Source organism: Myotis daubentonii, chromosome 7, assembly GCF_963259705.1.
Source record: "Myotis daubentonii chromosome 7, mMyoDau2.1, whole genome shotgun sequence".
Taxonomy (NCBI): domain Eukaryota; kingdom Metazoa; phylum Chordata; class Mammalia; order Chiroptera; family Vespertilionidae; genus Myotis; species Myotis daubentonii.
In genome coordinates, this window is record NC_081846.1 from 51676716 (window position 1) to 51691435 (window position 14720).

Genomic DNA, 14720 nt, shown 5'->3' on the forward strand with positions numbered 1-14720 from the left:
CATAGGACGGCCCACCCTCATCCCACCTGTTCATCTGAGACTGAACAATGAGTCCAGGTGTACAGTGACCCGTAGCAACAGGAACCAAAACCAGGGCCACCTGTCTAGCTGGGTAGCAGAGGGAAAGATTTTTCTAGGAGACTACACATTGTTAATTTGGGGCAAATTATTGTCTGTAGCTGGAGAAACACTTTGCAAAGGAAGTAAAAGTGCTATTATTTTCCAGATAGAAATTTTACAAAAAGGACTTGTGTTGTTAGAGGTAAGTATTGAAAAAAAAAAAAAAAAAAAAGCAAGTGTCATCCAAAAGATTTTAAAAGATAGTAATACTTATTAAGGGGGAGATAAGAATTGCTTAGGGCTATCCACACAATTGTGTAGATCTGTGGTAAATTATAGGTTTTTTTCTCCATATAACCAAATTTTGTATGCTAAAGTTACTTCTTTGTCTTTCTATTATCTAGGCTCAAACATCATAACACACTTAACATTTCCCTATGGTACTTTTAATAATTGTGTGGCTGCTACCCTTTTCATTTGGGTCAAATTTGAGAATCATTATCCATAAACTCTGTATTTGCCATTTAAAAATTTTTTTCTTTCCACACTCAGCAATTCAAAACTTCTGATATGAGTACTTCTGCTGTTTGTAGTTCTTAATTTTACTTTTTTTTTTTCTTTCAAGCTTCTTCATTAGGTGTCAAATTAGAGATTCTACAGCATTATAAAATACATTACCTCTTTTGTTATAATAAAAGCCATTCCTTTCAGAGTTTTTGTAACTTATTTTATGGTTTTGTTCCATTCATTTCCACAATTATTTAAAGCATAAAATATTTTGTACAAGAGATCACATCAAAAATTTAGAGATTACAAGGACAAGGAAAATATTTACACTCTCATGAGTCAATCTATTTGTGGTCTAATATCCTATCTAATAATAGACAAACATGGTAATTAACCATACTTCCAACATGCTTCCCATTGGCTAATCAGGGCAATATGCAAATTAATTGCCAACCAATATGGCGGCCGGCAGCCAGGCAGCTGAAGCAAACAGAAGGCTTGCTTGCTCCAGTGAAGGAGAAAGCCAAGGTTCCCCGCCTGCCACTGCTGGCCTCTCAGCTGCACTCTAAGAAATAATGTTGCAAGTATAGAAGCTAAACAATCCCCAGAAACCTGCTTTTGGCCATCAGGGCCTCAGCCAGCAGGACCGCAACATTGTTTTAATTATAGAACAAACACAAATACCTGCTTTCAGCAGCAGAGGCTTCAGAGCTGGAGTCAGAGCTAAAGCTGGCCCAGAATAAAAAGAAAAAAGAAAAAAAGGAGCGGTTGGGAGCTTCAGTCACCTGCCAGCCTGAAAACAGCCCAAAGCCCCTCATCTAGGCTGGCCAGGCACCCCAGTGGGGACCTCCACCCTGAAGGGGGCGCGACCAGCTGCAAACAGCCATCAGCCCCTCACCCAGACTGGCCAGGCACCCCAGTGGGGACCCCCACCCTGAAGCAACAAGATGGTGGCTAATTTGCATACTGAAGGCGGGTGGCAGCGGGCAAGGCTGTCCGTGGTCTGGGACCAGATCTGTGACCCTGCTGGATGGGGGGCAGCGCGGGAGGCTGTCTGCTGTCCCAGGACCCGGATCTGTGACCCTGCCGGGCGGGGGGCAGTGCTTGAGGCTGTCTGCAGTCCCGGGACCCAGATCCGTGACCCTTCCCAGTGGGGTGGCAGCTCGCACAGGGTTGGATCTGCCGGGGTTGGGCAGGGCAGGACACCTGGCTTCCGCCCAGCCCCAGTCACTCTGGGCAGGTGAGCAGCACAGAGAGCCTCTGATCAGGGGAGGCAGGCCAGCAGAGGGCGGCCTGTACTCCCCACATGGCGGTGGTGACAGCTGTGAGTGCGCCAAGTGGAGCTTGCAGGCTGAGCTGAAGTAGCGCCTGCAGGCCATCAGCGCCCAGGAGTGGCTGCACAAGATCCGCCTCCTGGCCCAGAAGATGCAGGATTGCAGGGACAGCCACCATGGCTAGCCAGACTGACGTCCTCCTGGCCGCACCACGGGGGTTTGCGGATCTGCAAAGTCAGAGGCCTCCAGTGTGCACATCTCCCCCTGGCGTGCAAACATCCCCCAGCACACTGTCACCCTCCCGCGCCTGCAACAGTTGCAAACCAAGGCGTGCACAAGTTCCCCCCGCCTCTCCACCGCACTTCCATCAACCCAGCATGCCTAACACCCCCACAGGATGTGCACACATCCCCTCTGATGCGCTCACGTCCTTTAGAGAGTGTATGGGTGTTCTGGGTGCTGAGGGTGGGCGCCTGTGAGATGACAGTGAGAGGGCGGAGTGGTGATGCCCTGTTCCCACGGAGGCCAGTGCATCTATGAGATCACCTCTGGAGGGTCAATGCAGGTGCTGAGGCAGGAGCAGGTGCATATAGACACACCTGGTGGGTGCGGGCGGCCCTCTCTGAGGTGCTTCCAGTCAGCGTTCAAGATCAAGAACCCAGAGGCGGAGAGGAATTCTGTCCTCTCAGTGAAACAGTGGGATAGTCAGGGCGACTGTAGAGGAGGAATGTGCACTTTGGGTTCCAGCACCCATGAGTGAAGGCTGCCCTGACTGAGCCTCGCTTGCTTGGGGCCTAGCGCACTCCTGCCGGGCAGCGGGTGACAGGATGTGCTTTTCTGAATTAATGAGAGAAAACGTTGATTCTCTTGCTGCCCACGAAGGTGGAAAGTGAAGTGGGGAGACATGTGGGGAGTGAGCGAGGTTCCCTGTCTGAGGGTTCCAAATCTGCTGTTGGTTTCTTTCACCGCTGACTAGAGATATACAGGGTGTCCCCCCAAAATGTATACACACTTTGAATACCTACTAATTTCAATGGTTTTAAGCATAAGAAAGAAACAACAATGGAGCTGTTATCTGTTAAAAGTGGGGGCACAAACAGGTAGTTGGACATTCCCTGAGGGGTCTCAGATTGAAGAGGGTGAAAGCCAGACTGAGGGGCCCATTTCCTGCCCCCCCCCCCACCCCAGTGCACTTTGGATAGAAAACTTTGGATAGAAAACTTTGGCTAGGCCTTGGAAATGGCTCTTCTGGTGATGAGGAAGGGAGGCAAGAAGTCCTGAACATTACAGTTTAAATATCCTTCCACTTCAGTGGAATGGGGCACCAGAATCTAAATAAAATGTTTGTTGAATGTAAGGAAATGTGGTATTACCTGAATGCTTAGATGGTGGACTCTCACTGAGACTTACTAGGTCCAGGTTGATGACAAGGAAGAGCTTACTCCTTCCACTTCTGTGTGGCATCATCTAGCCACTCAGCAACCACATGGGGAAGTGGGTTCCTCCAATTTGAATATTGTAGTGTTTGCTTCAAGTCCAGAGGAGAGAAAGCTGTTCCGGAAAAACATAAAGTAAGAGAAAGAAGGGAATGTGCAAGAGACTCTGAAAAAGCACACACGGTTTATAGCAAATGCAACCCAATACTTGTCCCAACTACTAAAGTTAGAAAGCTGGCTAGAAAATAGTAGGTTAAAAAATTACAGTGTGAAAAAAACAAGAAGGAAGTTAGGGTTTAAAGGAATAAAGAGAAACTGAGAGAAGAGACAGTGAGAGGTTTCTGCAGTGATCCCTTGAACTGGCATATAGATTGAGAGCAGTAGGTTTTCAAGAAACAGGAATCGGTCCTCTTCTCTAGCAGCTTGAAAAGGGACAAAAACCTTAAAGAGGAAGGGCTAAATTTTACACCCAAAAGACATGAACCCAGGCACCAAGACTCTCAGTCACAAGAATATTTTGACAAAATTTACCATAGACATGAGTCATTGCTTAAATTTATCATCTTAATAAATCCTTCTTTGTGATCATTCACAAAATTGCAACAACCTGTCTTACATTTTAATCCTTACTGTTTTAACTTCTTAACACTATTCATCTTCTATCATAGTACATAATTGACTAGTCCATTATGATTATTTTTATTGTCTATATCTTCTCCACACCTAAAATATAAGCTTCCTGAAAGTGGGTATCTTTGCTTTGTTTACTTATCAGTTCTAAGCACCAAGAATATTTCCTGGCAAACAGTAGATGCTCAATAATGCAAAGGTTGGTGAAAGTAGGTTTAGAGTAGTGCATATGGAAACAGACATGGAGGTTACGATTATTACAGAAGCTTTAACTCAAGGAAGTCATGATGGCACAGTGCACTTAGGTACAATCTCATACGTGCTCAAATTGCTGGTCTTCATTATTTACACATTCTTGTAGTCTACTTGCTATACTCAAGCACACTTTTGCACACTCACAACTATAAACCTACTTTGCCAACCCCTGTACGTATTAAATAAACTAGAGGCCCAGTGCATGGGTGGGGTCCGGCTGCCTGTCCTGATTGGGGACTATCATATTGGGAGATTGGATGTGGGAGGTCAGCAGGCCGGCCCCACCCCCAATAGGGTGTGTGGGGCCCATTGGGGGTGGAGTTGGCCAGGGAGAGGGGCCCACGGCGGTTGGAGGGGCAGCCCCACCCCCTGGTCGAACTCCAGTCAAACTCCCAGTCAAGGGAACAATTTGCATATTAACCTTTTATTATATAAGATGAATCCTTGTGACCTCTGCAAATATATGACCAAAAATTGAACCCCTCATCTCCACCTTCATGATTCGGCCCTATACAAGACTCTGGAACTTTGATATTGTCAATGCTAGAAGTGTCCAAATGTTTAGATACTTTTTATGAGTTTATGTGAACCAAATTGATGACAATTGCCGGGAAGCAAAAAATCTCAATGGATTAAGAAAATACTCCATAGAACAGCAGTTTTGCACTTGATTTTAAACATCACAATCAAAGGAGAAGATGTAAGGTAGTTACATGAAAGGTAGTTTCACGGTGATAGATTAGGGAGGTGGGAGAAAGCAAAACGGGGAAATCTCTGGGATTATATAAAGAGTAAAACAAACATATTTCTTTTACATTGGTGGGTAGAAGATAGTTAGCAATTAACAGCACAGAGAGATGGTATGCTGGAGAACAAGATAAAAATGAGGGCATCTGTGGTCTATGCTATGGTGGGAGGTTGTGCCCTGAGGGGTCTAGAAAAAGATTACCCTGACATCAAAAGGTATTTATCATAGATGCAAAAAGACAATACACAGGCTCTGTTAAGGTAAAGATTTGCCTTTGCCAAGAAAGCTACTGGCAGACCTAGAACATGACTACCCTCCCTGACTTGCTTTTAGTTAGGAGGTTTTAATTTCAGACCATCCTATGAATTTATCAGTCTCTGAATTTATCAGGCTGCCATGCAGGCCTCCACTAAGCTTGTCAGGTGTAGTATGGCCACTTTTTCATCCACAATATGATGGGTGTAGCACCCTAATAATTACTGAATTTGAAATTACACACCTGGATATAGATTGAAATTCATATACAGTATACAACATCCTATATAATAAAAGGCTAATATGAAAATTGTCCCCTCGACCGAGAGTTCGACCAGGAGTTCAACCGGAAGTTCGGCCAGGGGTGTGGGGCCAGCCAGCCAACCACCCGTGGCCGCTCCCCCTGGCCAGCCCAGATCAATCTTTCAAATTTATAGATGGTCATCTACCTCCACTTCCATCAACTTATGCACAGCAACACCTTTCTCCCAAGTTTACAACAGTAACACCCCAAGTTTCACCCTATCTTTCTTCTAGTAGATAGAGTCCCTTAATAATACAGTCCCTTGCTTCCTTTCCAGTTTTTTCTTCATTAGCATCTCCCAATTCCTCCCACACCCCCTGCTCTCCATTCTTTTCTCAACAGCCCCCCTCTCTGCCCACAGCACATTGGAAAGTTGCATTAATCTACCTTGTAAATTTCAACAGGAAAGTTATGTTCTGAAATATTAATACAATTTCAATTATGATTAAAATATAAATTCTTTAATTTCATTTCTTCACTAATAAAGTGAACTTATGAACTGTGAAGAATATTTTTGCTATTTTTTCTAGTTTTACATAAGCTTTTCAAATAATTACACCCTCTAGACTTAGAAGATATAGGGTCTAAGCATGGTTTCCTATCTTACTGTGTTAGCATTAAATAATGCTAAACAAACTAAACTATTAATGGGAGTTTAAGTAAATATTTTCAAAAAATAAAAAAGAGCATATCAAAATTTTTAATTCTTCTCATATTAACCTAATTATGCATAGATTTAGACATAGTTTCTTGTACCCAGCAAATTTTAGAAGATAGAATTAGAGATTGTATAAGTGACTTGTCTAAGTGCTTACTTATAATTAGCAATAAATGCTAAGGGATCATGGAAATAACAGCAATATATTTTTCCTATTAGCTTAGTCGATCTGACAGTTTGATAGCATCACACTAACAAATCTGTGTAGGAAAAAAAGGTCTGTTGCTTAGTCACAAAGCCCTAGAGTGGAGAGCGCGTGTGCGTGTGGGTAAACAGATTATCCATAGATCTGTGAGAGAAGCAAGGAAGTGTACCTCCAGCACCTGACCGAACCTGCTTCACATCTGTCTGTGTGTAATGAAACCCCATGGCATGGAACGGGTGCTTACAAGCATCTAAGAATATTCAGTTATTTGAATGAATGGCATTCTTATTTCCAACAATGTGCATAGTACTATGAAAGGCAGTGTTCAAAGACAGCAATTAAGTGGATACTTTGCCCTTAGAGATCGCCACAAACTGTTACACTATTGGGAAGTTGGAATGAGTTTGCCTGCCTTTTAGAAATAGAGTAGAATCTTGTTCTAGCTTTGGTATTAAATGTCAAGGCTTTTCTCATTACTGGTTTTCTAAATGGAAGAGATAAAGAAGACAACAATTTATAAACAGTGACACAAATACCAACCTATGCAGAAAGATACTACTGAATACCTGCTATGTGCCAGGCATTGTGTTAAAACAAAGAAAAGGATATGAAAAGACTGTATATAAAAGGTATAGTACTTGTTCCCAGGGAATTCATAGCCTTGTGGAGGAGAGAGTTAAAGAGAATGATTGGAAAGAAGCCAACATTTACAGTGTAGTATGGAAAATACTACCATGATGATATAACAAAATATAACCATAGCATAGAATGCTACTTATATAACCTGGGGGATAAAGAGGAGGGTGTCTAAGACATTTGTGGGGAGAACAGGACAGGATATCAAGTTCATTATCCTGAGTCTTCAAGAATAAATAGCAGTTGGCCAGGTGTTAGAGGAAAATGGGGATGAGAAGGGCAGCGATGAAAAGTGATTTGAAACTGAGAGAATAACACTGTAAAAGAACTTGGGGCAAATTAGTAGGCCAAGATACCTTCAGGAGGTTGTGATTACCTAGCTGTATAGCCACAACATGGAGGATAATCTATATTGGAAACCACTTGGAAATATAGTATTTTTTACTGCATTATTCTTTTAGAGTAAGGGTAAAAATATATTAGTACTACTGAATTGAATTATACCTAATAAGTAATATTTTGACAATTCTTACATCTGGAATATTTGAGTCCTTGATGTAAAATTGCATTGTCTTCTGAGTAGACTTTAAACTGACAATTATCCCATTTTTAGACCAATTTTTACCACCACGTAATTTTTGCTTTTCTGTACCAATTTTTTTTTACCTGAAAATGTGAAAAATGTGTGCATTTCTAACTTTTTAGAGATGTTGTAAAGAAAAAAGAGATATAATAGATGTGAATGTATTTAATTGTATTTTATCAGAGTCCTTTTTGTAATTTACAACACCTTATGTAAAAGCACTGGGCAAATGTGAGTTAGTGTCAGTATTTAATAGGAGATTCTGCTCTTGGATGGATACAGAGGTGATAAGGTAGAAAGAATGTAATATAAATTAACTTATGTTTGCTTAAATTAATACCTAATAAAAATAAATGCAAGCATAGAGGTAGGCAAGTTTGCTATCAAGGTGACTAAAAACAAACATAGAAGCTAAATATCAGCATGAATGAGACTTTCTGGAAGAAGACAGATTTCAGCATCTTCTCAAATAGCAGAAGGGATCTATTCTAGACTCAAAAAGAGAACTGAGGAACAAATGTGTATAAATAGTATGAAAGGGCATATTTAATGTATTTTTAATATTGTAAATGTATTTTTTAATCCTCACTCAATGATATGTTTTTATTGATTTTTTTTGAGAGAGAGAGAGAGAGAGAGAGAGAGAGAGAGAGAGAGAGAGAAAGGAAGGAAGAGAGAGAGAAGGAAACATTGATGTGAAAGAGAAACATGGATCAGCTGCCTCCATCATGTACCACAACCAGGGATGGAATGGGTAACTTAGGTATGTGCCCTGATTGGGAAAGGTGCATGGGACAAAGGTGTCTGGATTAGACCTAGGGAACCCTTGTTCCAAATTATAAGGGAGAGAAAGGCAATGAGAGGGAGATATCTGAGAAAATTTAAAAGAGAATTGCTAAATTAGGTTTAAATATTTGGAATAATAATCGTTGCTCATTGCCAGAACTAATGAAGCAATTACAAATGTTAGCAATGAATATATGAATTAGATGAGACTGATATTTCTACATTAAAATGTAAATTTGCTATAATTTGTATTTATAATTTACATTTATACTGATATTTATTGTAATTATATAATTTTGTTATATCTTTGTCTGTTGAATTCATTGTAGAATGGCTTTGGTTTTTTCTCACCCTAAATTTTGATTTTATCCTATGATTATTCCACATATTGTCCTCAGAATAGAGCTTATTCTTTAAAATGTTGGCTGCCATTATGGCACCAGAATGTGTCCAGAGATTAGACCTTGGTTCAGCAACCTTGGTACTTGAGTTCTGCTAAGAAAGAATTCAGAGGCAAAACTCAAATACAAGCAAAATTTTACTTAGAAAGTCACAGAGGTAGAAATGTGTTCAGGAAGCAAGGTTCAGAGGCAAACGAAGGGCCCTTGGCACTGGCTGGGTGGCTCAGGTGGTTGGAGTGTCACCCCGGACACCAAAAAGATTCCTGGTTGGATTCCTGATCAGGGCCCATACCTAGCTTTTAGGTTCGATGCCGGGGTCCAGCCCCAGCAGGTCCAGGGTTCCCCAAAGGTGTGGACAGAGTTGGCGAAGAAGGAATGACACGGAGACAGCGTTCAGTTGATCAGCAGCCTAGCCAGGATCTCTAGCCAGGATCTCCAGCCAAGTTCTGGTCTCGATCTCCAGAGAAGTTCTGCTTCAGATCTCCAGCCAGGTTCAGTCACCAGGTTCTAGTCAGGTTCTCTTGCCATGTTCTATAGTCAGGTTCAGTCCAGGATCTATTGCCATGTTCTCTCCAGCGAAGTTCTTCTGTCTCCAGGCTCTGTGTAGGTTCTGTCTTCTGAATTCTGACTCCTAAGTTGTGTGTCTTGCTGTCTTGTTACATCTGTATTTATACCAGTTGATTCAATCCTATCAATCTCTATTACAAAGGTTAGGGCGTTTCTTATCTCCATTCCAGGGAGTAAAGATTATGTAGCTTAAGCATGATTGTTCATAGTTAAAGTGATTAATTACCCGCCTGGCACTTAGTTGAGGGGTTTTATTCCCTCCCTAACTTCAGGGGAAAATCCTTACCTGGGGATTCAACCTTTCTCGGAGAGGTGACCTTGGTTAAAACACAGCGCCAAGAAGGTGAGCAAACATATTAAGAACCGTATGCCATATATGCCAGGTCCCTTGAAACAGCAAGGATGGACCGGCTCCCGGCAGTTCGATACCTGGTTGGGGCACGTACAGGAGGTGGCTGATAGATGTTTTTCTCTCACATCGATATTCCTCTCCCTTCCTCTCTCTTTCTAAAATCAATAGAAACATATCCTTGGATGAGGATTTAAAAAGAAAAAGAAGGGTTCTTGGGGCTTAGGAGAGAGAAAGGTAAGGGTAATGCACCTGTGGGGGGGGGGAGGGAGGGGGGAGGCATTAGTGAGCAGCTCTGGAGCTCTGGAGAGGCAAAGCACCTGGGTCCTCCCTCCCAAGGCCTCTTAAGGGTGGAGATTTTAGAGGAGGTCCCAGGGGAGGATCGCTATAGAACATCCACCAGCCTCCCAGGGTAACAGTCTCCAGTGATGGCGCCCGAGAAGCGGCGCATTAGTCAATGCAGCTGGTCCTGCTGTCGCTGTGGCATCGTTTATCATTTTGTTGCTTGTCTGGGCCAGGAGCTGAAACACACCTGAGGCCTAAATGCTATCCTAGAGCAGCGGTTCTCAACCTGTGGGTCGTGAGCTCTTTGGGGGTCGAACGACCCTTTCACAGGGGTCGCCTAAGACCATCGGAAAACACATAGATAATTACATATTGTTTTTGTGATTAATCACTATGCTTTAATTATGTTCAATCTGTAACAATGAAATTGGGGGTCACCACAACAAGAACTATATTAAAGGGCTGAGGCGTAAGGAAGGTTGAGAACCACTGGAGAGGTTAATGCTTAAGGGAAAGGTTGTGAAAGGGCCCTCCTGGGAGTCACATGAGGCCACTCTTCAGCCTTTTGTTTCTCCTCCAAGGGGGGTCTATGGAGTGATTAGCAACATGCCAGGGAGGAAGGTCGGGGAGGGACCAGCCATATGACCAGTGATATGGAAGGTCGGAGGGTCTCAGAGGCATGAGCATGATGTGCGAGGGGAAGAGAGGCTACCCTGGGGGCAGAGTCCTTGTTTTCACAGTGCTGCCCGTTGTAGGCATCCGGGCTTTCTGCCCTGGTGACCTTCTGTACCTGGCCCATCGTCCTTGCTCTCTCAGGTCTGTCTAACTGCCTACCACAAAAACCACACACACACGCACACACGCACACACACACACGCACACACACACGCACGCACACACACACGCACACGCACACACATGCACACACACGCACACGCACGCGCGCGCGCGCACACGCACACGCACGCACGCACATGCACGCACGCACACACACGTACACACGCACACGCACTCATGCACGCACACGCACACACACACGCACACACACACGCGCGCACATGCACACGCGCACATGCACACACGCACACGCACGCACACGCGCACACGCACGCACGCATGCACACACACGCACACGCACACACGCAGGCACACGCACACAGCTTAGAATCACCTAAAAAATTCGTTTCTCAGAAAACACTGCCAGGATACTTTTGAATATATGGATTCCCAAAAGTAGGCATCAGAATGAACATACTTCTGAGAATACGACTAGTGGAGAAATTAGTACGGAGTGCTAGGGACTGGCAGAATTAACATTTAGTTAAGTAGTACTAAGGTAAAAGTTATTAGAAAGTGGAAATATCTCATGACAGAAAACTTATGCAGTTAAATGGTAAAATGTCATAAATTTTCATACAAAAAGTGTGAGTAGTAGGCGTCTAAATTAGTGGGAGCTCATTTCCTTTATGCTCCTGCAGCACTTGGTCCATGTTGGTATCATAGCAGTTATCCTACTCAATTATAATTGCTTGTGTGGCAAGATGACATGTGACATACTGACTAATGTGTTTTTACTTCCCTCCTTGTTTGTTTCATCTGTAAAATGTATATCATAATACCTTCCATGCAACAGGGTTAAACAAATATGCAAACTGCTTAGAACAGTGGCTGGTGTGTAGCACTGAATGAATTTCGGTTTTTATTGTTGTTACTATTGTTGGATTTCTTGACTATTACCTGAGGCTCTGCCTCCCAGCTACTCCCCCAAATTCTGACCAGATAGCAAGGCCATTATTTCCTCAGTGGGATTGTCATGGGAAACATATACAAAAATCATCAGATTGTGTTTTAAATTTAAAAAGCTTCAGTCTAAGTGTTATGAGTTGAATTGTGTCCTCGAGTCCTCCCCTCCCCACCCCAACAAAAAGGTATGTTGAAGTCCTAATCCCCAGTATTTTAGAATATATGCCCTTATTTGGAAATAAGGTCTTATGGAGGTAATCAAACTAAAATGAAGTCATTAGGGTGGACTCTAACCTATAAGGACTGGTGTCCTTGCAAAAAGGGGACACTTTGGACACAAAGACAAGCATGCACAAGGGGAAGATGATGTGAAGAGACCCAGAGGGAATCACGGAGATGAGGTTGGAGTTATAGTGACACAAGCCAGGTAATGTCTGGGCTACCGGAAGCTGAAAGGGACCAAGAAGGATCCTTCCCCTTCAGGTCCCAGAGCTGGATTTAGGACTTTTGAGCTCCAGAACTGGGAAACAACACATCTCTGTTGGTCTGAGCTACCCAGTGTGGTACTTTGTTTCATTAGGCCTAGAGGACTAATAAGTTAGCTACAAGGCAGAGGAAATGAGAGGAAAGCTTATGGATCCAGTTTGCTACTGGCACGGAAGACAGTTTGGGGGCTGGAAAGGAAGCTTGTGAGGAAGAAAGGAGCCAAACCCAACTGAAGCCTCTGATAACGAGCCCCCTACATAGCTTGCCCGCCCGGGATTAGCTGAAAAGGTAGAATAAATGAGGTGCTGGAATATTCTAATGTGGCAGAGAGTGTGCCTCACTTGTCTGAAGTCCACAGAGCAGTGTGGAGTGCTTGTGACCTGGGACTTAGGTCAACAAATTACAGCCCAGAGTAGCCCTGGAAATGTGGCAGGCAGTTAGGCAGACATGGGCAGGGCAAGGACGAAGGGCTAGGTACAGAAGGCCACCAGAGCGGAAACCCCGGTGCCTAGCAACGGACAATTAGCTGTAGGGTGGGACCTTGTCCCCAGGGTGACCTTTCCTCCCCTAGCACATCGTTGGTCAAGTGGTTTGGACTTCCCCCCATCCTCTTTCCTCCCTAGAGATAATCTGAAACGTGGGGTTCGGGGGGCAAACTTTTCTTCCCGTGGGTTCTTGTCCTCACAAAGTTTGAAGAATAAACTCATGGACAAAAAGGCTTCTTGAATAAAAAATGTAGAAGTGTATTGGAAGCAGATGCAAACTCCATCTGGGCAAGGGTGTCCCCAAAGGGTCCCCCAGTGGGAAAAGCCTGCCTGCTCTCTCTCTCTAATGGGAAAATTTTAAAAATCCTACTTGGTGTCTCTGTGTCTCAAGTTTATACATGCTGCAGTTCTTTGCTTGAATCTGATCTTTTTTAAATTGGTCTCTTTCCTTAATTTGGGACACCCCCCCCCCGCCCCCTGCTTTCCTCATTGGTCATTCTGCTACATAAAATTAGTTTCAAAGCTCTAAGTCCACGTGGTGCACCCCCCATTTTCTCTCCCCCTTATCTTGCTGGTTGGGGTCACTTTTGATTTATCTTATGGTTTTCTTCCAGTTGTGCTGGCAGAGAAAGCCCTATCTTATAGCTCTCCCAGCTACTCAGGTCAGGACTACTTTTGGTGTAACTTATGGTCACTTAAATTGCTCAGGCCAGAGATATCCCTGTCTGTCCTCAGTTTATGGATGTTTTAATTGCTTAGGCCAGAAATAGTTCCATCTGCCTGTGACATTGCTCTATCCTCTGTACAAGTAAGATAAACACCCTGGCATCTTCAAGTCTCCATCTATGTATTCCTCTCCCATGGACCCTCCTCATTCCCTAAACCTTCCTAAACCTGCCTATTTTGTCCCTAAAACTCATTTCAATAACATCGAGGCCTCAGTTGTATTTCGGCTCAGGCCCAGATAAGCAACAAAACCAGCCAACTCTGATGCCAGAACCAGCTGCATTGAATTATGACCCCCTGCACTGGTGCCATCCAATAAATTAGTGGAGACCACAACCCTGAAAGGGCACTGAATATTCTATTAAGATCTTTCCCTGGGACTTCCCCTAAAACCCCTGCCCTTAAAACCCTCAGGAAGAGGATCCAGTATGCTCTCCCTCCTGGGAGGGGAGCAAGCCTCGGCCTTTCCTTTTTCCTTTCCCTCCCGCATCCCTCCACCCCAGGCATGTTACCTTTGCTTCCTCACTCCCAAGCTCCAAAGGCCCTTTCTTCACCTCTATAGCTTGCTTCCTAAGGCCATTTCTTTTAGGAATTACTTCTTCCACCTCAGTGATTTACCAAATAAATGTTCTCTTTCAGTTTGTGTCTTGGCTCTGAATTCTTTCGTAGCCAGAACCCAAGTACCGAAGTTGCTGAACCCAGGTTTGGTCTGACCGCTTGAGGCCAGACAACTGGTACTGTTCCCGCCCCCTACAACAGAAAGCTGCTACTTGTTTTTCCTTCCTACTCCCCCAAGGACAGAAACAGTAGTTACCTGAAAGAAAAAGCCAACAAAACCTGAGGTCATGAGGAGGAAATACTGCCATGAAAAACTAACTGGATGGGGTGTTTGGGGCTGAACAGGAATGTGGGCACATTGGCAGATGTTTGTGTGGAGGAATGATGATGCCTGAGGATCACACAGGATTTTACACCTCATTGGATGCCCACATACAAAAGTCCAGATATGTAAATGTTCCTGGACTTACCTGTAGATGAGTCCATATGAGAAGAGATGAAAGAGGAAAACCATGCATTAGTTTAGTGTAAACCCAAAATCACGGGGAAAAGCCTCAAGTGACTCAATCTACCCAGAACTGACTACATTTATTTTTCTGCATTAGGCAAAATGGGGATGGGAATGGAAAACTAAGTAAATAACACTCCTTGAGGACATGGCTTCAAAATATCATTATATTTGTCTCTCTTCATTATACATCCCCTTGATGATAGGAACTGTGTGTTTTCATCTTTGTCTCTTTGAAGCTAATACAGTGCCTGACATCAATTAAGGTGCTCCAT